The 23,046-nt window shown below is 34.9% G+C and overlaps 1 long non-coding RNA gene across 4 annotated transcripts in view; it reads right to left on the bottom strand.

Moving 5' to 3' along the window:
- Positions 1-2,367: 2,367 nt before the first annotated feature.
- Positions 2,368-23,046, bottom strand: part of LOC141501606 (uncharacterized) — a 99,391-nt gene continuing 78,712 nt past the window's right edge. For 3 of the 4 annotated variants that reach the window (XR_012472275.1, XR_012472278.1, XR_012472279.1), the window contains one exon: positions 17,320-17,439. This is a non-coding gene — a long non-coding RNA (uncharacterized LOC141501606). Of the gene's footprint in view, positions 2,474-17,319; positions 17,440-23,046 lie in introns of those variants that run through there. The other variant, XR_012472277.1, reaches the window with a different exon arrangement.

Below are 23,046 nucleotides of genomic sequence, written 5' to 3'. Positions count from 1 at the left end.
GTTCATCTAATTGAACTCCATCTCCACCACACATTCTCATTTTACTGATAAAGAGACTAAGAAGAAATGGTTGCTCAAGATTATGCATAAAAGAAGTCTTAAGAGCCAGAATTCAATTCAATTCTTGGTAAAGGCTTATAGGAACTGATGAACAGTGAAATAAGCAGAACCAGGAGACATATAATAGAGTAACAAAATAACAATATGAAGACAATTTTTAAAGGATTTAAAAATATTGATAACTAATAACTAATGATTTTGCAGGACTGACGAAGAATGCTATCTCCTGACAAAGGAAACATAGTCCTTTTAATGCAGAATGAGAGAAAAATTTCTGGACATAGTCTATGGGGGTAATATGTTTTGCATAATTCTGCTTATTTGTTGCAAGGGTTTTGTTTTCTCTTTTTCAATTGGGAAGATAGTTGGGAGAAAAAGAAAACTTTTTGTTAATTGAAAAACAAAATTATTCAATCTCAAGTCCTTTGAATGTAGGTCTAGTGCTCTTTCAACTCTATTCCACTGCTTGTTATCATAACTTGTTATTATTGGCATAACATTTATATATTTTTTAAATGTATATTATTTTATTTGATCCTCACAACAACCCTGGGATAGAAGTACTATTATTATGTCCATTTTACAGATAAGGTAACTGAGGCAGACAGCTTAAATGACTTATTCAGGGTCACAAAACCAGTAAATAGATATTATTAGCATAAAATAAGAGTTTACTCTCTAAGTAGCATATACTGACCCTCAAAAGAAAAACCATGAAAACTACAAAATAAAAAAAATTTCCTTTCTAAGTAACTTCTATATTGACCTTCATAGAGGGCTCTATATCTGAGCCTTAATGTTTGCTCCTTTTCCCCTTTCTGATTCACTTTTGTGACTGCTTGCTTTCTCCTTTGCTGCCTCTTGTCTCCTTTCTCTCTTTTCATCTTCTTTTCTTGTAATTATTCTATCTTCTTTCTCTCTCTCCTGGAACCTATTGAAGCTACCTGTGAGAGCAACACAGGCTTTAGATAAGACATGGGAAAACCAGGGTCTTTTTGGAGAAAAAAACTCCAGAGTATCCATTATGGAACTCAGTAGAGAGGAGAGGCTTATAAAGAGGAGAGATTGATGACTCAAAAATCTCTTTAAGGGAATGTCTCTAATTTGTATCTCCAGCATCTGTGTCTTGTATCTGTTTGTGCTTGGTGAATTAAGTGATTAGAGAGATCATTTCTCTGTTGGCATTCCTGACTCTAAATATAGAACCTGGGCTATTAATTAATTGTATCAAAGCTATCAGGAAGAAAGGTGTTCTCCCTGACACTAGATACTGCAGGATAATACACACATCCATATATACATACATATATGCAATTAAAATTTTTGTTACATCTTAAATTCTGAACTGTTTCCTTCCCTCCCCTCTTACTCCCTCCCTCTACACTCTGCAGTGGAAGGCCACCATTGCATAAAACACACAGACACATTTACACACATACACTCACACACTCACATTAAAAAACACAGACATTCACACACACTCACATTCACACACACACACACATCCCCCACTTTACTCTCCTCTTCCCTTGGTAGGTTGGAGATCAAACAAGACATGGGTCTACACCAGATGGAAGGTGAATCCTTCCCTCTCCCAAGTAATCCAGAATAAAGATAGTTAACAAATATAGAACTTCAAACTTTACAAAGTGCTCTTCATACACTGCCTCATTTCAACTTCATAATAACTTGATATAGGGAGATACTATCCTTATTTCACAACTAAGAAAATTGAGGCTGAGAGAGATGAGAGACTCAATCAAGATCTCATAAACTAGTAAAAATATCAGGGATGAATGAACCTAGTTCTCTTCTCACTCTGAATCCAACATACTATCTCCTGCCCTTTACTCATCTCTTTTTCTTCTCTGATTCTATCTCTATCTTTATTTCTTCTTTCTTTCTGTTTCTCCCTTTTTTGCTCCCTTCCCTCTTCCTGTCTCCATTTCCTCTCTATCTCTCATCCCCTCTCTTTCTGTCCCTAACTTTCTGTCTCTCTCTCTGACTCTTTCTCCCTCTTTCTTTTCCCCTCCTTCCTTTCCATCTCTCCTTTTTCCTGTCTTTTTATCATTCCCTTTTGCCACATTCCCTAAAGCTATCAAAGGAATAGTCCTATTCTCTTTCTGACATCTCATTCTCAGAAATCTCTAGAATATGTTTGGGGAACTTCATAAAACATGATATTAAACCCAAAGTTTTTTTTTTTATTAAGTCTTTCCTTTTATTTAAAGGGAGAAAAAAATCCATAGTTTTTCAAAAGAGAAAGAATTTCTGTAGATCCTGTGTGCTCCATTGAGTGAATTCCATGAAGAGTCATCTCATAATAATATATAAAAGACATCTCTCAGCCAAGATGCTACCATCTCACTGTTGTTACTTGAACTTTAGTTCTTTATCTTCTCAAGAAGTTCATCTGTGGGGCACAAATAGTATCCAGGATTCACTGTCCCTGCCCAGGATGAGTATTGATGGTACCACATGCAACATAGATGTCAGCTATCATTAGAGCCATTAATAATAGATACCAATAGAAGAAGGTCATGGGGAATATGAGAGCTGAATGTTTATCTGATTGCTAGAGATATGAGTAATTAGAGCATCAATTGTGCTATCCATGTGGATAAACCTTGAACCAAATAGGAAATTCATCCATGTCTATAAAATCCAAAATACAGGCTGGTCAAAGAACTAAATCTAGTTAATAATACCAAAGCAATCAGTGTTGTGAGGACCAACAAGGCATGAGTTCAGACTTTTATGTAATCCCTGCCTTGAGTATTCGAGATAAGGATCAGTGTCAACTAATGGAAAGACAATATCAGAGCAGCTTATTCCAGCTTCATCTACTTCCTGGCTAGACATTTTTGACTATATCTGTCAGGTCACTGATGAAGAAACAGGTGAACATGGTATGATGTTGCCATTTTCAGCTCAAGGTCTTTCCAGTCTTTAATGCTATTCTATTTGAAACTGATGGGAAGAATAATTCACCCAAAATTCTGGTCAGAGAATATCCAGTTTTGATCAGACCTTCAATGGGCAGCTTCTGTGGGCAGCCCTTTGATCTCTTTTTTTTCAGGGGGAATGTTTGCGGCTTGCTTCACCTTGGGGCCCTAACAGTGACAACCTCCCTCCCGGAGGGGAGCTGAGAATAAGGAGTCAAGCCACACTGCCTTATGCCTCCAGCTCAATTTTATTACTGCTTAGCTTCTACATATATACTGTTAGGTCTTCCGGGGTAGAACAAAGAAAATGAGGTAATGGGGGGATGTGGTAAGAAGGGTCTGCTGCACTTGCATTACAGGATAAGGGGGTACATTGGGGGGGAGGTGGTAAAATACAGCTGTGTCCTGTGCCCTTGGGCTGTGGGGTGGAAAGACCAGCTCCCAAGGACTCTGGCGCACCTTATCTCTCAGGGTGGCATGCTAGCTCCTGCCAGGTGGTGGTCCATTAGAATAGCCTGTGTTCCCACAGGGGAAAGTGTATCAGGAGCTTCTGCCCCACAGATAGAAGAATGCTTTAGTAGAATTTGCAAAAGGCTAAGATTAGTCCCCGAAGGAGGTGGCTCCAGAATGATGTCATAGTGGTAGTAGAAGAATGACCCATGCTAAAGATAGGCTAAGAAGCATGAATGTTGAACAAATGTCCATAAGTAGAAGCTGGAGCATCTGTCATACAAGGAATAAACTCTTTTCAGTCTTATTTATGCAGTTATCAGAGGACTGGGCAAAACTTTTATCCTTTCTCTACCTCTGGAATCTCTTCACAGAGAACTGATTGGCTTATTGCCAAGAACAGGAGATCTTCCCAAACAAATGAGATGCCTTGTCACCACCCATCTGCCAGCTTAGGGCCAACCCTACTTAGTAGGATCCAAAGAGAATTGTCACTGATTGACTCAGACAATGACCTAGGAGGGTGATAGGCTCATCAGGAGTCAGGAGCATCTGAGTTCAAATCTAACCTCAGATACTATTGTATGACCTGGTAAGTCACTTAACCTTGATTACCTTAAAAAAAAAGTAACCTCACTCTATCTTTCCCTCTTAAAATATGATCACTTCTTACTTTGTCTCCTTTTTACCTGCTCCATCACTCTCTTCTCTGAGGTATTACTTACTAGGAGAAGTTGTAGTACCTGAGGTGTGACAATGATCACAAGTCTACCTCAGAAAGGTGTAAATACCGATTAACTTATACTCTCCCTATCTCACCCTTATTACATCCAAAAGCACCATATTATCAAGGGATCAAGCAGCACAGTTCTCATAAAAGATTCTCTCCTCTTCTCCTTTGAACCATCATATCCCCTTTTCAAAGTTCTGATTTCAAATTCCTCTCTACTCATCCAAAGCTCCTCAACATTAGCACTTTCCTCCCAGAATTTTTGTGATGTGGAGTTAAAGTTGTTCAGCTGAGGCAGAGTTCTGAGCCAATGGCACTTTATTATAGAGTCCATTGTCCTCTCGAATGAAGTAGATCTCATATCTTTCTCAGTGATCAGAGATGCCCCTAGTCCTCAAGACTTTACTCTTATAGGGTTTAATGCTCAAATATGCAAAAGAGTTATGGTAAATACCGACTAATTGGTTGTTAGACCTTGCTCTTGTGGTCAAAATTAAGATGGGCAAGGTTAGAGTCATCTCTGGTGATCAAGTGATTATAAGATGGTGATCTGCTCATCTTGGTCAAGAGGGGTTGGTCAGGTGATACACAAATAAATTGAGGAATTTTTGAAAGCATCAAGGCATTCCTTCTATGCTGTGTATGGAAGTGGAATTTGAATAAGACAGGATAAAGGTAGATATCTTTATTAGCATTCTCGTGATTGTGCAAGTGTGTAAATAAGTAATGAACTGGTAAATAAATAGTAAACATTAGGCCTACTATAAGAGGACTACTATAAGAACCTTTCTTTTCTAATTATTCCTATATAATTTATATGTAAAAGATAAGACTGATTAATACTAATTGGAATAGACTGGAGATCTTAATGAATCACATCTTTCAGTAAGGATCAAATGAGATAATAATTTGAGAAGAGAAGTGATGGGAAAAAAAAAGGAAGGAGAAAAAGGAAGAAACAAAGCACTTTGCACAGTATCTGACCCATAGTCAGCTATATACACATTAACCTTTATTCTTGTTATTTTTATTCTTTTGCAGCCTCCAAAATTCTGATATCATCTAATCCACACTCTCCTGATCCTCTAAGTTTTGGAGAAGAGGGAAGGACAGAATTTAAGTCCTTTAACATTATAAGTGTTGCATGTATCCAACACCCTCACCATTATTGACAGAAATAAGATTATAATAACATTTGGAATTAAATGGTATTGGCACGAAAGACAAAACTCCCTAAGATCATGTTTGGATCTCAGGCTATCTAGTCATTGCTTGACTGTGCCTGCCCTTTCCTTCAAGCATTATAGGTTTTTTTTTTAGGTTTTTGCTAGGCAAATTGGGTTAATTAAGTGGCTTGCCCAAGGCCACACAGCTAGGTAATTATTAAATGTCTAAGGCCGGATTTGAACTCAGGTACTCCTGACTCCAGGGCCAGTGCTCTATCCACTGTGCCACTGAGCTGCCCCCATTATAGTCTTTTTTAAAAAAAATAATAGTATTTTATTATTTCCAATAACACATAAAGATAGTTTTCAACATTCAATTTTTAAGATTTTGAATTCTATATTTTTTCTCCTTTCCTCCTTTACTTTCTCCCTCTCCAAGAAAGCAAGCAATCTAGTTACATGTATATGCATTTTAAACATATTTTCATATTAGTCATGCTGTGAAAGAAAAATCAGAACAAAAGAGAAGACCACAAGAAAGAAAAAACAAAAAACAAATTTTAAAAAATCATCACACAGTGTTGCTATTACTGTGTACAAAGTTCTCCTGGTTCTACTCATTTCATTCAGTATCAGTTCATGTATGTATTTCCAGATTTTTCTGAAATCTGCCTGCTCATCATTTCTTATTGTACAATAGTATTCCATTATACTCATTTGCCACAACTTTAGCCATCCTCCAATTGATGGACATCTCCTCAATTTCCAATTCTTTGCCACTACAAAAAAGAGCTGCTATAAATATTTTTGCATATGTGGGTTCTTTTCCCTTTTTTATGATCTTTGACATACAGACCTAATAGTGGTATTGTGAGTCAAAGGGTATGTACAGTTTTATAGCCCTTTGGGCCTAGCTCCATATAAATATCATCTTCTTTATTCTTTTCTAAAACAGTTCTACAACCTTTCCCTTTTCATTTGTCCTTCCTTTGTCTCCTTCCTTTTCCTTTTCCTATCACCTCTCTTCTCCCTCCACACTCTTTCAAATCTGGCACTCACTTAAGTTGACGCCGCTAACTAAAAGTGCATAATTTCATGATACATCACACAATCTGTGTCTTCCCTTTTTCACTAGTCATTGATAGAGAATAGGAATGGTAGCAGTGATAGCAATGATTTTCCCCTCTATAGGATTTGATAACTATCAATCATTCAAATCCCTATCATAAGGTCTTTTGCCTCATTATTCCACTTCTCAATGTTTTCTGTGACATCAATTCATTCTTCTTGCATTATTTTAAGACTTTTGTAGTCAATAGGAATATACAGAAATACCCAATGCAGTCATTTGGGAAAAGCCAACAACAACATTGGGAAAGAACCTAGAAATAATTTTTGCTGCTTCAGAAATAGGTTAGTTTAACTAATTAAAAGAAGCTAAGGGGTGGCTAGGTGGCGCAGTGGATAGAGTACTGGCCCTGGAGTCAGGTGGACTTGAGTTCAAATAGGGCCTCAGACACTTAATAATTACCTAGCTGTGTGACCTTGGCAAGTCACTTAATGCTATGCCTTCCTTGTAAATAAAAACAAAAAATTAAACAAACAAAAAAAGAAGCTAAGAAATGATTTTTTGCTTTTGTTCAGTCATATCCACTTCTTTTTGATTCCTTTGGGGCTTTATTGATGAAGATGCTGGAGTGATTTGCCATTTCCTTTTCCAGATAAGGAAATTAAATTAAGTGGTTTGTACAAGGGTCCCATGACTGTGTAAATATCTGAGGTCAGATTTGAACTGAAGAGGATGAGTCTTCCCGATGCCCAGAACTATCCTCTGCTCCACCTGTCTCCATAGTAATGATACTTAAATTAATAGGAAAAGATGGGAGAAAGAATAGAAAAAGAAAGAAGCATTAGAGTCATTTCAGGGAAAATATATGACCCTATCTGGCTTTTGATTTTAATCCCTTTATTCCATTCAGAGCTCTGCTTTTATTCTCTGTGTTGTTGTGGGCAAGTCATTTCTGTTTTCATTCCTCATCTGTAAAAGTGGAGCTGGGGTAGGGGTGAGTTTGGCTAGATGGTCTCTAAGTCCCTTCCAACTTTCACTCTATGATTCTGCTATACTAAGCAAGTCTGAGATACAGTGCCCTGCACATGCTAAGTGATTATAAATGTTTATTGTGTTACATTGTTAAATTATGAATGTCTCCTAAGCATTCTTAATTATTTTGTCATAGTATATTCTGAGACAGACTTTCCCCTGGCTATCTATCTTATCAATCCCTAGTTGCTTCTTAGAGGTGCTAGATAGAGGTGAAGCACCTAACACCAAGATACCAATAAATAAACATTTTAAAAATTTATTCTGTATCTTCTAATTTCCTTAAAATGTTTGAAGAAAGAAACAAAAGTTTGGCATTTTAAAGAAATCTCAAGTTCATTGTTAGAAGCATCATACTTTTCTTTTTTCCAATGTAGAGGAAGAAGGAGAAAGAAAATAGATTTCTATAAATTACAATTAAAAATAATCTCAGGCCTGGAGCTTTAGGAAAGTGTTAAGGGAAAAGGGACCAGTAGGGAACCCCTAGGATAGTGAAAACATAGTCTTTAGCTATTCTGTGTAAAATAACTTTTATATTGAAATTTACGTGATCATTTGGAAGAAAGCAGTAACTTGGTTGCCATAGAAACTATTTCCCAACTGAAGAAAAAAATCCACCACTAGGTTTTATGCAGACTAAGAGCAAAATCATAAAATATGCACTTGAAAAAAATTCTGAATGAACCAAGCAAATTTGTAGGGATGGTAGATATAATCTCTATCTCTATCTCTATCTCTATTTATACATATATATATATATATATATATATATATATATATATATATATATATATATATATTTATCTTAGTCACAATTACTTCTTTAGATTGGGTTTACATAGCTTCATGGAGTGCACTTAGTCCAGGATGGAGTAGAGGTATTTCAGTGTTCGTTGGGTAGGGTCTATTGTATTGTAATAGACTTTCATCAATGAATTTTTTTTAATGATAGGTGGAATTAAAGACACTTTAAAGACTTCTTTGAGATTAGAAAGGAAACTCATTAGAGACTGCTAAATCTTGGCTAGAAACATAAGAAGTGACTTCCATCAAGGAATCAGCAGTGATTGGAAAAGAGCTATGAATAACTTAGCAGGAACTATGGACCTGCCAAAGGCCCAAGGCCTTTACATGAGGAAAAAGTTAAATTTTCCCTCAAAGAAAACAAGGAAACCCAGGACTATCTGATAGTTAAGTGAGAGAAGTTCCTTAATTTACAATTGGTTTTCTTGAAAATTTTCTCCTCAGTAGAAATTTGTAATGCAGATGCCCCTGTCAGTAATTCATATTGATACTTTATTTTAATCAAGTTGTATTTTATAGAAAAATCATAACTGACTAAATTATTTCATGCTTGGAATACATTAAGAGTTAGTCTGACCCTCTCATCCTTCACTTAAGGAAATTAAGACTCAGAGAGGATAAGATTGTCCAAGGTTGTATTGAAATCTAGGCTTTGTATCTAGTACTCTTGCTATTCTTCTAGTTGCTACTGTTCAGTCATTATCAGTCATGAAAATGGGACCCCATTTGGAGTTTTCTTGGCAAAGCTATTAGAGTGGTTTGCCATTTCTTTCTCCAGTTCATTTTACAGATGAAGAGACTGAGGCAAACAGTGTTAAGTGACTTGCCCAGGGTCACTAGTAAGTGTCTGAGTTCAGATTTGAACTCAGGAATATAAGTGTTTCTTCCACCTGGTCTGGCACTCTACCTGGTACATTGTGTGCCAGCCGGCTAACTTAAACTTTACTCATAACCTATTACTTGATTCAGTCCAGCTGTAGTCAAGTTCTCAGGTGAACATAGAAGAGGCAGGAGACAAAGATGGCAAGTTCTCTGTTTATTTAACCAAAGGCAAGAGCTTAAATACCCTTTTTACACCCTGGTTTACTCCCAATTCATGTGGCATTCTCCAAGTAGCCAATCAAACAATGCCTCTATGCTCATGGACAGCAGGAGATAAAAATTTACTTCCTCAGGCTAGTACTCTTACACAATGCTACTATCAGAGGCTTAGTGTTTTCACACAATATTCTAGGAAGAGCCAAAACATAAGGAACAGATGAGAAGATCTGGAGAGCAGACCCAGGTGAGTAGGCCACAGTGTACGTGGGTAAGAACCCCTTTAAGTCATTCCCAGTCACACAGTGACCTTCCTGTGACCCTCAACAGTCTCTTACTAATCCCCCTTTTTGTTTTTGAGGCAAATTTCCTGTAAGCCATCTGCAAGAGGGTGGATTATTTTCAGACAATATCATATGAGAGGCACTATGATACAGATAATGATCATAAACATTACCATCACTGATATACCATGCATGTGGAGGTTCCAAATCATTGTAGGACTTGGAAGTTTATCAAACCAGTCAATAATATCTTGACTTTATTTTGGTCATACAAAAAAAACATAAATCTATAACCACATCTCTCAGTTTGTATTGAAATTCTAACATATCAACTTCATCTCCAATAGTTACAATAGCTTCTTTGAGATCTTGTTTTGAAGCATCATCAATGTCATTTGCTATTTTCCCAAACACTGTGCAATTACAAGTTTATGTTAAATTTCTCATCATAGTCCAATTGCCGTAGTCCAATTACCTCTTAGTATAGCATCTTCAGCACTAACAGTGACATTATTCATTGCAGCAATAACTTTCCATCCCACCATATAAAGATATAATATGCTATGACTAAATCACAAATCATCAGTGATCTTATAACAATTTTTAGATAACAATCTAAAAAAGGTGGATAAACATGTTCTTTTCCAATGCCCCATGTAACAGGATATTGGCAAGGTTTTTGGGTCTCTGACTACTTCTTGTTGTTACACTACATACAGACCCCAATATCCCTGACATTGACATGATGAAAATTCATCTCTTCTATCTAATCATGTGTCTTCCACTGTTCTGCCAAAACAAATTGGCAGATTGAGTGCCAAACCCGTCCTGTGCTTCTTCCTCCTCATGTTGGTTCTCTCTTTCAGTGATAATGTGGACATTCCTTTCAGGAACCCAGATTTTTCCATTACCTGTTGAAATATATTCTGGCCCTCGGATTATTACCTAGTTGGGTCCCATCCACTTTCCTTCCCTATCTTTCCACATTACCCTTTCTTGCATAGGGTATTCATACTGACTTTCTTAAAACACCCGCTTAGTCTGTTCGCACCATTTAATTCCCCAAGATTTCATAGCTGGAGTAAGCCAATTAGAGTCAAATTTCAAAAAATTTATAGTATAAATTGCATAATTCAATCTTAAATTGCATAATCCAATCTAATGGCTGACATATCATATACTCCCCCTTTTTGTTTTTGAAGGAGTGTTTTAATATTCCTATGTTTTCCTTAATTCAATTACATGTATTTTCAGTTTGCTAAAAAGCCCTTTTTATAACTACAAGATCTTCTTTATGCTTCTCTTGAATTCTAAAAGTCATATCCAAAATAACCTTAAATCATTTTCTTACTTTCAACTAACATGTTAAGTAGATTTTACTTTTAGTCATATATGTATATAATATACATATACATATATATTTCTTTCCATAAACAAGTATGAGACAAAGATTATTACAAACTTTCTTCCTTTACCAACAAAAGGCCTCGTGAGATTGTTGATAATGTCTTATCAATATCGATTTTAACATTGAAACAAATCAGATAACAAAATTCAGAAATCAGCAAATATAATAATTATATGACTCAATATTCCCAAATTCCTTGACATTGAATTTCTCCCAATTATAGTTTCCTTCCTAATAACATATAAATTCACAAGACTTGTTACAAAACTGTCAAATACTTTGAAATGTCAAAGGTACCTAAATTACTCTCTGATTTAGCTCTCTATAGTTTTTCCTTTTTTTTAAAACACAAGGTAGAGGCCTTTTTCCCTCCTTCTTTTCAAAGCCTCTTGAGGGCAGGAAGTCTACATTTACTAAACCTTAAAGTCTCAATTAACATAAGTTGAATTCAGCTATCAATCAATATTAGGTTAACAAAAGCTTAGCCCTAGTAAGGGGCTAACCCAAACTAAAAGAAGGAACATTTAACTCAGGTAACTGTACCTATTTCAGATCTGAATTACACACACCCACATAGAAGTTTAGACAAAAAACACAAACACAGAAACAATTCTTTTGTACAAAGATTTCAAACTTATCAGAGTGAGATTGTTGGACACCCTGGCCAGCACCAAAATCTCAAAATATAGAAACATTTTTCCACTTCTCCAGTCCAGTGGAGTGATGTAAAATGTTCTATTGCTGTTTAAATACACATATACACACATATATTTATATTATATATTTTTGAATGCACCAATTAAGACTGGTCAAAAAAAATCAGGATTTCTTGAGGAACCTCATATATATTCATGAAAATCTTCAAATAGTCAATCAAAAAAAATTGAATGCATTCTTGAGCAACTTTACAAAATTCAAAGTTAGCTACTCTATTAACAGAGATACTAGCCATAAGCACAGGCTTCATTCAAAAGATGAAATCTGATTTTCCCAGTCTCAGGAAAAAGTCTTCCCTCAATGAAACTATTCTAGCCCAAGAAGGGTGCGCAAAAATAAGCCCTGTATTAAATCCCATTTGTCCCATTTATCTCTTGTCCATAGACAGCTGGCACAAGATGTAGCAATAAAAGCATCAGTTGAGTCACTTCCAAGGGTCTGTTCCCCAGTCTTCTTTCTCTTGCATTTTGATGGCCTTTTGTAATGCTGAAGTTTCTCCACTAGACTTTCAAGTTCCTCCACACTTCTTTGTTGTAACTCCCTTAGATTAGGGAGTGATAAGCAGTATGTGATATATCCTTGGTTTGGAGGCCATATCTCTTTTTTTCCCCATTCAGGAGTTTTTTTTTTCCTGTTGGGAGTAGTCTGTGTTTCTACAGCAAATGGCCTATTTTCTGTTACATTAATAGGAGTGCTCAAATCCATTTTTATAAGAGTAAATTCTTCTGGTTTGCTTCCTTGATATTCTGAAAGCTGTTCCCCAAAGATTTTCCATCTGTCTGGATCCAGACTCCCTTCTTCATGTAACCAAGAGGATACTTTTTCTGCTACTTTCAAAAATTCTCTAATCTTTTTAAGGGTTACCAAGCATCCTTGTCTTTTTACCCCTAATTTCTGCCACATGATAACAACTAACTTGTTACCTCTCCGAAGTCTTTTACTCTGGGATGTTGCCTGGAAGCTTTTTCCTGGCTTGTATGACAGCCCAAAGTCTAGGTCCTTTGATGCATGGTTCTGCTTAGTCCTTCTCCTGGACTTAGAGCAGATGTCCCCGAAATAAGCTTGTTTCATGCCTTTGTGCCCCATGCTGAGCATCATATGTTGTGTGCCAGCCAGCTAACTTATATTTTACTCATAACCTATTACTTGACTCAGTCCAGCTGCAGTCAAGTTCTCAGGTGAATGTTGAAGAGCAGGGAGGCAAAGATGGCAAGTTCTCCATTTATTTAACCAAAGGCAAGAGCTTAAATACCCTTTTTAATGCCTGGTTTACTCCCAATTCACTTGGCATTCTTCAAGTAGCCAATCAAAAAATGCCTCCATGCTCATGGACAGCAGGTAATAAAAGTTCACTTTTTCAGGCTAGTACTCTCACACAATGTTGCTGTCACAGGTTTAGTGTTTTCACACAATGTTCTAAGAAGTGTCAAAACATAAGGAACAGATGAGAAGATCTGGAGAGCTGACCCAGGTGAATAGGTGAATAGGCCATGGTGTACGTGGGCAAGAGGATCTTTAAGTCATTTCCAGTCACATAGTGACCTTCCTGTGACGTTCAACAGTCTCTTAACAGTGCATTACCTAGTTTTCATTCTCCTAGAGGACCTTTTGATGAGGAATTCTGACAGTCAACTTGAGAAAGTTGAGCTGGTAGTTTAATATAGCCATAACTGCCGCCACCATTACTTGTCTTAGTATTTATAAGCACATTGGGAGGGAGGAATGAAGCAGCCTTTTTAGCTATGTTCTCTAACTACTAGTCCAGAGTCTCATAGGCATTTTGATTTAAAATTGTTCTTTCCAAGGATCATAGATTTAGATTTAGAAGAGACCTTGGAGATCATTGAATTGAATCTTTTTATTGTGCTAGATGAGGAAACTGAGTTCCAGAAAGTTTCAATGACCTGCCAAAAGACAGGCAGTAAATGGCAGCCTGGGCTGAAGCCTAGATCTTCTGACTTCAAATTCCATGCCCTTTCTACTTCTCTCTTTCATTATTCGACTTTTTTTGCTACTGATGTTCTTTATTTCTTGAAAGCTATAAACTTTTCCTCCTCCTCCTCCTTCTTCTCCCCAGGCCTTGTTCCTCTCAAGTCCTCTGCTCCTTGTATCTGTTTAATCCAATATAATTTCCTGAGTACCCCACTTTGAGGGAACAGAGAATAGTTTGTAGTAGAGAATTTACATGTTTTACTTTGAATTAGGAGAGCAAAGTTATCTGGGTCAACCTCAAAAGGAATGGCAAATATACCCTTTGTTAACCTGTCTCCTTTCTAAATTTTGGACTAACCTGATGTGAGAGAGATCATGAGTACTTAGTATGTGCTTATCTAGACAAAAGGAAAATGGAGTGCTTCAAATTATTTGGTTAATTTGAGACAGACAATAAAATATCGTGCCACTTTTGGTATCTTCATTACCTAGACTGGCTAACTGAAATTATTATTTATTTTTCCTTCACTTGGTGCTATCTAAACACTTTACATTCAGTAGTCAGAGTTTATTATAAATTAATTTTCAACTTTTTATCCTTTCACTGTTTTTGAGGCCAAGCTTATGTATTGCAGAGCTGCATTTTTTCCTGTCAGTTCTAAACTCTTTCTCCCGAATGGATAATAATGTTGATGGAACCATGGAAGCAACACCAACAAAGAAATTATATCATTTCAAGGTTCCATGGCCAGGAAATCTAATGTGCTACCACAGAGTGCCTAGGGATGAATGTATGATACTGCCAATGCTACACAGAAGTTTGTTCTATTCAATAGTAGCTAAAATACAATCGATCTAGATTGTTTTCCTCCACAAATATAATAGACATTATATTTTTATATTCTAAAATTATATTTCTATGTAATAGAAATATAATTATATATAATTGCAAAATTAGCAGATGTATCATCTGCCAATAACTTCATTCTATATAAAATTCTTTTATGATCATTGAGATTTAAAGTTGGTTCCTTCATTGGTCTCTTTTATATTTGCAAATGCTTTTAATATTCTAATATTTTGTTTTTCTCCTTCAGAAAAGCTTTCTGATAATTTTCCACCTTTCCTTCTCCCTCACTTCTTCCCCTTACATACTGAATAGCTTACATATTGAAGATGTTAACTAATATATCTGTGTGAATTAATAATTCTACTTATTTCCTAATAAAATAGTGCCAGATTCTCAACTAGAAGACACAGATAAATGTAGTTAAATTGGGAAATTGAAATCCATGCGACATATAGTTGTCTATATATTCCCTTCCAGTCTTTCCTCTGTATGAATTCAAATTTTGTCTTTCCGTGTGAAATGAAGAACTGACATGGTAAACAAATTTTGTCATTTAGCATCAAATAAAAGTGCTTATCAGTTTAATAATTTGCTTTCTCTTTCCTTGATATAATCTAATACTAAGCATTTGCCAGAATCTCTCTGAAACTGCTTCATACCTGACTTGGAATTATTTTTCATTACAGCCTTAAGGAGCCCAGTTTTCTCCAAGGTGGGATCCTCCTGTGAGGTTCCATAGTCACATGTTTATCTGGATATTACTCTGTTGTTTGTAATTTCTTCTATATTCTAGATCTTTTTGAAAATCATAGATGTTCCTACAGAAAGAGGTAAGTAGAAGAATGAAGCAGAAAGCAGTCATGTGTCAGATCTGGTATCACTAATTTCATGATTAAAGTTATTTTCATGCTCAGAGACAAATCACACAGAGAAGAGAGGATATTTGATTCCCTAAAATAAGTTGTAATCAGGTCAGTCATGCCAATGAGAACATGCCCAGAGTCTAATGGGAAATTTAATAAACCCTGGTACTCCTTTTGACTATTTTCTTGTTAAACTACCACAAGTATGACTTTGGATTTGGTTGAGAACCATGTGCCTATGTTACCGAGACATCTTCCATTTCTTAGGTGGAGCAGGTTAATTCCAAGGCTATTTTCATTCTTTCTTTTTTAAATTTGTTGTTTTTGTTATTTTTAATTTGACAAAAACTAGAATTTACATATACAAAGAATAGAAAAGAGAATCATATGTGAAATTATGAATATTTTATATTGTTTGCTTTTAAAAGTATATAATAATTCAACATGTTAATTTCAAAATTTTTCTGCTTATCTGTATATCTCTTCTGGTCTGTGCATTAAAATATACTTCAATAACTTTCTTCTTTTTTTTTGTATTACTATCTCTGCCCCTTCGCTAAAAAAAAAAACACAAAAATAAAACTCTAAACCTTTCATTATAAATGAATATAGTTAAGTAAAACAAAAACACATGTTGGCCATATCCAAAAAAATGTAAGTTACATCTAAAAATAACTCACTGACAGGACATGAGGAATATGCTTCATCATTAGCCTTCTGAAGTTGTGGCTGCTCATTGCATCGATTATATGTGGCTACTAAATGTTTATTATTTCATTATCAGTACTCTGGAGTTGTAGCTAATCATAGCATTGATCAGAGTTCTTATATTTTTCAAGGTTGTATTTGTTGGCAATTGATGCAGTTACTAATAAATTTCTGGTTCTCACTTCCTTCTACATAAGTTCATAAATATCTGAATGTTTTTCTCAGAATCTATCCTTTTGCCATTTCTTATGATGTGATACTATTTCCTTATATCCCCATAGCATAATTCATATTAATACGTGCTCATTGCAAAAAATAAAACAAAACCAAAAAACTAGGGGATAGGTGTTACCATTTTGGGAAGAACTCCTGTCAAGGATTTATGGGAGTGTATTAACAAGATTTGCACAAGATGAGAATTTGTCAATGGGATGCATTCTCTATTATTGGAAGGAGTACCCACAATGATAAAATCGGAGCTCCACTGGCATTAAACCACTGTTCAAATTTCTCTTTCTGCAGTGATTGTATAGATTGTAACCAGAATGCATCTGGTGTTTATATGTATATATATATATATATATATATATATATATATATATATATATATATATATATAGACACATATATATATGTATATATATAGACACATATATATACATATATATGCACACATATACATTCATTAATGAATATGCAAATATTCAAATATAGATGAAGGTGTAGACATGGTTATACCATTAATGATTTATGAGCTTCTCCATATTCTGAGCATTTTCTTTTAGGACAAAAATTTTCAATAAGAAAAACAAAAGAAAAATTCAAAGTTATAATGAACTATTTATAACATTTCCCATATTGCTATCACGAATGACTCTTAAACTGAAGGCAATAGTTTTTATCAATGTATGCCTGAGATTTTCTAGGGCAGTGCTGAGCTCTGAGGCTAAAATCAATGTTTGTTGATAACAACTAACTGAAGATGACCTTATGGTTCTCAATAAACTTAATTTATTCTTCAGGTATCAAAATTTGTAAGGGGACAATGAAATATCATAGAATTCACATAGGGCTCAAAAGTGTGGGTCACTTTGCTTCACTATTATCCTTTTAATGAGTATCATTGAATATATTACTTGATATTTAAATGAAGTGTATTTATTAACTTGGTTAATTTAATTTGCTTATTATCCCATTCATTGTAAATTCACTGTCCAGATCACTGATATACCATCATTCCAGGTATATATTTTAGAGGTCATAAGAAAAATGTATGAAGTATAGAAAAATACATACAGCATACTTGCTCCAAAATTTTCTCCTCCATATTTGGTGGGTTTGAGCAAACAGATGTTCTCTCTCAATTTAGACTTGCTTACCGTGCTAAAAGAAATGAATTTAACAAAAGATGTGAGGGAAAAAACCTCAATATAGACATTTCTCTTTTTTTAAGGCACATATATTAGATTTCTTGCTTATTCTTATAAAAAAAGACAAAGTATGATTTCTTTGCAACATTAAATCAATTGTTAGCCTTTTCAATAAAAAAATGAGTTCATGCTTTGTCACCATGTAACTTCTGAGACTATTAAAATCTTACTGTCTCTCTCCACATGTACATGTGTAAAGAAAATTTTCTTTCCTTTTCCTAAATGAGTGAATCAGGTAAAAATAAAAGGGAAGAGACTTATAAAAATTTTGTGTATTCAGGGAAGCTTCTTGGTCATTTTCTGCTATCCTTTCCCCCCATACCTTTATGTTTAATTTTACTACTCTTCGTAGACAAGTCTCAACAGTTCCTTTCTTACTAACTTATGAAACCTTTGTGCTCCTTAGGAAAAGAGATAAAAGGAAGAAGAAAACTAACTTGATAATATGAAAAGGGAGGAGAGGCAAATGATATGTTATGCTATGGCATGATCAAGATTGATACAATCTGCTTAGGAGGGGCTAGGAACTAGAGGACTGAGGTAAATATACCTTACTAAAATCAGCCCATTTCAAGGGAGGTAAACAGGGTTGAAAGAATAGGGCACTGGTACACAGGAAAAAAAGGAATTTAGAAAGATTGTTCCTAGGGAAGAAACATTTGTGAACACACAAATACACACACACACACACACACACACACACACACAAAATCTTCAGGAAATACAAGGAAATTCATTGGTGGTTGTTATCACTGGTGATGAATTCTTTGTACAATGAGGGGATTCTGGTATCCTCCATTTAACTCAGGGGTTCTTAAACTTTTGGTTATTCTGAAATCTATGTACCTGCTGGTCTGTTAGCTTCAGGTTAAGAATCCCTGATTTAATCAGTGGAGGCAATTAACTTTTTTTTACTACTCTTCTTGGTTCTTCAAATCCTCTAAGTAACTCGTATGCCCCTTCCCCCTTATGGTGGATTGCTGGTGGTGTGTTGGAAAGAAGGGTAAAAGATGATAAAAAATTATACAGTTTTTCAGACTAGTGACTAGTCTAAAGGCATTAATTAAATGAGTATTTAATTGTTTCAGGACTAATAAGTTTCGGGAGAAAGTAAATGTAACCTTCTTGCTTTAAAATGAAAAGAGAGGGGCAGCTAGGTAGTACAGTGGGTGGAGCACTGGCCCTGGAGTCAGGAGGACCTGAGTTCAAATCCGACTTTAATAATTGCCTAGCTGTGTGACGTTGGGCAAGTCACTTAACCCAATTGCTTTGCAAAAAAAAAAAAAAATGAAAAGACCCAAATGAATTACAGTTAAATGGAAGAATGAGTCACAAGTTCTCTTCAGGGAGATGTATAGAGGGATTATTGCTTTAATCCTAGGCCAAGAGGAACATTCTTTTCATGGAATGTTTAGTCAATATGTCTTGAGCATGTGGAGAATAAGCAAAGGTACTACCATGAAGAGATTTCCATCTTATGCTGCACTATCTGTGATAGAAGACGAAGAGGCAGAGAAATTCTACAAATAGTTTGACAAAAACTTAGAGTCAGTTTGTAATGTGATACCTATTGATTTCAATGTAAAAGTAGACATAAAGGAGGAAGATGAAAATGTGGTTTGGGATTAAAAGATGAAAGAATTACCCCAGGATTGGAGATTATTCACAAGTTTTATTCTCATTTATCATGAATACTTCCCTTCAGAAGAGAATTAAAAATTACACAACATGACACACATCCAAGAAATTAAATTGCTTATGTCTTTTTGGACAAGAATAAATTGTGTAATCAGATTACTGATCAGTGAGAGCAAAAATCAAAAGTAATATCAAATTAGGAGAAAAATTAAAGATTAGAAAGATGTTTTGCTCAGTTACAACAGTTTCAATATGATTTACTCAATTCAGCTACTGAGTCTGAAAATTCTAAGTTGATAAAATAAATTAATTCCGATTACTAATTTTTCTTAGAAAAGTCTAGGAATTAACTAGGAATTAGATCTATGAGTTCACTGAAACCAGTAACTTGTTAATAAGAAAACCATCTTTACCAATTCAAATCAGAACTTCTCTACAACTTAAATCTTAGAGTATTTCCTTGAGCACTGAGAAATTAAATGAGTTGTCCAAGGTCACACAGTCAGTATATATCAACAATGAGACTTGAATAGAGATCTTCCTAACACTGACATGCTAAGCCATGTCTGCCTCTGTTGTGAAATAGTTTCCAAAACAAAGAAGCCCAAACAACTTAGAAACAGACTAAACTGGAAAACAGACTAAAGTAGAAACCAGAATGACAGACTTGTCAGGCAAGGGCTGTTGTCTTAGGATTCAAGGTTCATTTTCTACAACATTATGGATGTTGATGATGATGATGATGATGATGGAAGGTTATAAAAGTAACAGTGTGTAAAAGAAAGAACAGTGGACAAAATGTGTTTTGAATATTGAAATGAAATATAATGCTGGAACTGGGGTCAGGAGGATCTGAGTTCCAATCCAGACTCAGACATTTATTAGCTCTTTACTCCTGGTCAATTCACTTAACTCACTATTAGTATTATTGACAATGATAATGATGATGGACAAAATTATCTCAAGAATATTTAAAGATAATAATAATAATAATTCAATATTTCGAAAACTTATGATTTTGTTAGTATCCACACTACATCACAAATGAAAATTAAAAGTCTTCTGTGATTTAGGAAATAGTCTTGCATAGCTATTGTGACCATAATATTCATTATCTTTCATTCTATTTTAAAAACATAACTAGGCTGGTCTTCTTAAAATAAAGACAAAAGTCTATTCTGGTGCCTATAGTTGAAGCCTTCCTAGTTTGGTAGGACCTCTCAGAATTTATATTCCTCTGTTATACAAGAACCCATGTTCAATTCTATGCTAGGAGGAATAATTCCTTAGGAGGAATAAGAACAACAACAACAATTGAATAATATATGGTACTTCAAAGTTTGCAAAATGTTTTGGATGGAGCTAGAAAGAGGAAAATAGCAGATATGAAATGGAAAAGATTGATTAACTTTCATCATGCATGATATCAGGGATGCTGTATGAAGAAAGGACAATGGCTCACAAGAAAACTAAATTTAAAAATATATAGCCCTGATCAAATACTGACAAAGGAAATCTGAAGTAAATGAGATAATTTTAAAGAAACTTAGAAACCAGTTTTCCAGATACATCAAAGAAGAGAAGATTCTAAAAAGAGAAGAAAAGATTATGGATGATGTTTCAAAAAGAGAAGACAACCAAGATGTAATGATTATGATGCCTACTTCCTCACTGTTATTGAAATTTTATGAAAATAACCTATGCATATATTGAGAGTATCCTTGATGAAAACATGGGAAGGAAACAGACTAGCTTTGACAAATAAATTTGAAAACTGTAGGAACTATAATCAGTATAATGACCATTCATGATCCCAGAGGACCTATGATGAAACATGCTATCCATTACAGAAGTGATGGTTTTAGGGTGCCCAATAAGACATATATTTGTTTGTATCAGTGACTGAGAGTTCTTTGATTGACTTTGTGTATTTGTTACAAAAAATTTATTTTTCTTTTTGATTCCAGTGAGGTAAGGAGAAAGGGAGAGAAAATAGATTTTTATTAATTTTTTTAGAGAAATGTTTTATATACTTTCAGATGAAATCACTGCATTGTTGTTTTTACTTAATAGTTTTATTTTGTTGTAAATTTTTCATAAAATTGAAGCAATTTGTAAATATTTGTAATGTCAAAGTGAAACAGATTGATAAAACATTTTTAAAATTAAAATTTTTTTTCCATTTAGTTTATTTTCACATTACTACAATAGTCTTGTCGCAAAAGTAAATATGATTCCCCCTCCCTCCATAAAGTAGAGAAACCTCAAGAAAAATAAAGTGAGAGGGGAAAAAATGTATTTCAGTCTGTGTTCAGATATAAGCTCTGTCTCTGGAATGGTTTGCATTCTTTATCATAAGTGCATCAGAGAAGTTGCTTCAATATTTTTTTCCCACAGTTGCTATTGCTAACTGTATTTCCCTCCATTCTATTTCTCCTCACTCCCATTTATTCTATTTTCTCTCTCTCCTTTCAACCTGTCCCTCCTCAAAAGTGTGGTGTTATCTGACTACCCTCTTCCATAATTTTCCCTCTCTTCTATTGTCTACACTCCCACTCCCCCTATTCCCTTTCTCCCATCCTTCATCCTTTTCCTCTCCTTTTTCCTCTAGGATAAGATAGATTTCTATATCCTATTGAGTGTGTATATAAAACATTTTTGTAAAAAAGAAAAAGATGAGAACAGTATAATATCAGCAACTGACATATAAAACTTGAGTGTGAAAAGCATATCATACAGGTCATCTCAGTTAAAACTCAATATAATTCTGTGAGTCAGACAAAATTAGATTCTATTGTCCTCAGCTCATAAAAGAAGAAACAGAGGTCTATAGTCACAGATAATTAATATCAGAAGCAGGATTTGAACCTTTGTCTTCCTGATTCCAAATCCAACATTCTATCCTCTATGCCTGAGGTCTCTTTGAAACCATCAAAATACTCAAATATAACTTTATACCTTGCATGTAGTAGGCATTTTATCTCATTGGATTTAGAGCTAAAAGTGATCCTAAATATCAAATAGTCCAATAGTCTCATTTTATAAATGATGAAACTAATGTCCTTAAGAATTAAAGAGTAGGGGGCAGCTAGGTGGCATAGTGGATAAAACACCAGCCCTAGAATCAGGAGTACCTGGGTTCAAATCCAGTCTCAGACACTTAATAATTACCTAGCTGTGTGGCCTTGGGCAAGCCACTTAACCCCATCTGCCTTGCAAAAAAAAAACAAAACCTAAAAAAAAAAATTAAAGAGTACCAAGATCACATAGTTTCAATTTCAAGAGTGGGAATTTCCTTCCCTGACTTTTATTTCAATTCCCTTCATGCTCCACTAGATAATGTTATGACATGCCATGGACCAAAAAAGTGAATTAGCTGATGGTTGCTTCTTTTTTTCTCACTTTTCAACCTCTGAAAATCTGGCTTTGGACTTCACTTAAATGAAACTGCTTTCCCCAAGATTACTAATGACATTTTAATTAATAAATGCTATAAATATCTCTCAGTCATCCTCTTGCCTTTGATAGCATTTGACAATACTTTTTCATCTTGTTTGCTGGTTAATGATCCCCAACTAACCCCTAAACCTGGGTGTTTTCCAAGACCTGTTCTAGGTTCTCCTTTTTTCTTTTCACATCTTCTTTTTGGTGATCCCATCAGTTCCCATGGATTCAAAAATCATTACCATGCTGATGACTTCTACAGCTGAATATTCAGACCATTTTTTTCCCCTTGAGTTCCAATACCACTAATTGCCTATGGGACATTTCCAACTAGATCTCTTGTAAGCAAGAGATATTTATTATCTTTTCTACTGAAACTTCCATGTTTCTATCTTCTTTTTATTTGTTGAGGATATCATCATCCATTCAATTATCTTCAAACCCTCTTTGCCATATTCAATCAAATTTCATTGACATT

Source organism: Macrotis lagotis, chromosome X (assembly GCF_037893015.1).
Source record: "Macrotis lagotis isolate mMagLag1 chromosome X, bilby.v1.9.chrom.fasta, whole genome shotgun sequence".
NCBI lineage: Eukaryota > Metazoa > Chordata > Mammalia > Peramelemorphia > Peramelidae > Macrotis > Macrotis lagotis.
The sequence above is the reverse complement of the archived record's forward strand: the minus strand, read 5'-3'. Positions and strand labels throughout refer to the sequence as shown.